Genomic DNA, 1,359 nt, shown 5'->3' with positions numbered 1-1,359 from the left:
ACCGCGACCTGATTCCCCCGGAGGGCAGCACCTTCCGTTACCGACCCACGGATATCCCAGCTTCGCCATCTCCGTGCCTCTTCCCTGTGGGGTTCAGTGGCCAGGAACCCCACAATCCTGAGGAAAGGTACACAGGTGTAATTGGGACGGGATTCCACCTGGACAATGCTCCAGTAAGCAGAGCAAGCTCCCACCACCAGAGAAGTTACGACAGCCACCAGCTGCCATCACTCCCAGAGACATGGGATCCAAAGCAGCCACCAGAGAAGTCTGCAGATCCGCAGGGAATGAGCGCACACTGCGCCCAGAGAGAGAGCGCAGTCGCCCATATTTGGTGCCCAACGTGGGGCTCCCCTGAACCTCGTGGGACCCTCTCACAACTGGGACTCCCCTGAACCTCATGGGACCCTCTCACAACGTGGAGCTTAGACTCTGAACCTCATGCCAGCTAGGAGCTGGTGCCCACAGAAACACTGGGAATCCGTGAGTATCACTCCCACTCAGGAGGGTAAATCTAATCTCTTCCTCTCTTCTAAAAATTTCCTCCTTTCCCTTTCTGGTCTAGAAATCCGCATGAGGGACCACTAGGACCAGAGAGACAACTGAGGTTTCCTGGCCAGGACTACCCCTGGTGTTAACCAAAGGTCTCTCTGATCTCCTAGGAGGACCCCGACTGCCTGTTCAGGTGTGGATGAAAAGACCTCTATCTAAACATCTTTTTTAATATCAAAACTGGTCACGCATCGGCCAAGTAAGAACCATTAGGGGTGGCCGCCAGCCTCAAATTTGTGGTAAGGTCTTGTGACCGGGAGCCACTGTGATCCCCTGGAATTTTATTTCAGGAACGTCGCTTTGGAAACCATCACTTCCTCACTTTTCTATCTGAACACTGTTAGAGAAAAATCCCCAAAAAGGTTCCAGGGATTTCTACCTAAGCCTTAGAGTCAGGCAGAATTCCTCCAGCCAGCTCTCTCTCTGCTCTCAAGCATTCAGGCAAGCAGGTAAAAGTGAGGTCAGTGAAAATTCAAATTAGCTAAACCCCTGCCAAGCACCCGCAGCCAAGTGGCTGCCAGAGACAAAAGATTTAAAGTGACACACATTTTTCCTCTGCAGTCTCAGCCAAGGCTCTTCTGCCATCTAGTGTCCGACTGCTGTAAAAACATCTAAAACAAACAAACAAAACATAATAATAAATAATAATAAACATCTTCCCCTTGCAATGGGAAACTCTGTATCAAGACAGAAAAAACGTCAGATCCGTTCTCTTAAGACTCTGCTTAAATCCAGAGGACTTAAGATTTCAAAAGAGGAAAGCTTAAAATTTTGGAATGAGGTGTATCGATTTGCACCCTGGGTCAT

Source organism: Nannospalax galili, unplaced genomic scaffold, assembly GCF_000622305.1.
Source record: "Nannospalax galili isolate Female #2095 unplaced genomic scaffold, S.galili_v1.0 scaffold1654, whole genome shotgun sequence".
Taxonomy (NCBI): domain Eukaryota; kingdom Metazoa; phylum Chordata; class Mammalia; order Rodentia; family Spalacidae; genus Nannospalax; species Nannospalax galili.
The sequence above is the reverse complement of the archived record's forward strand: the minus strand, read 5'-3'. Positions refer to the sequence as shown.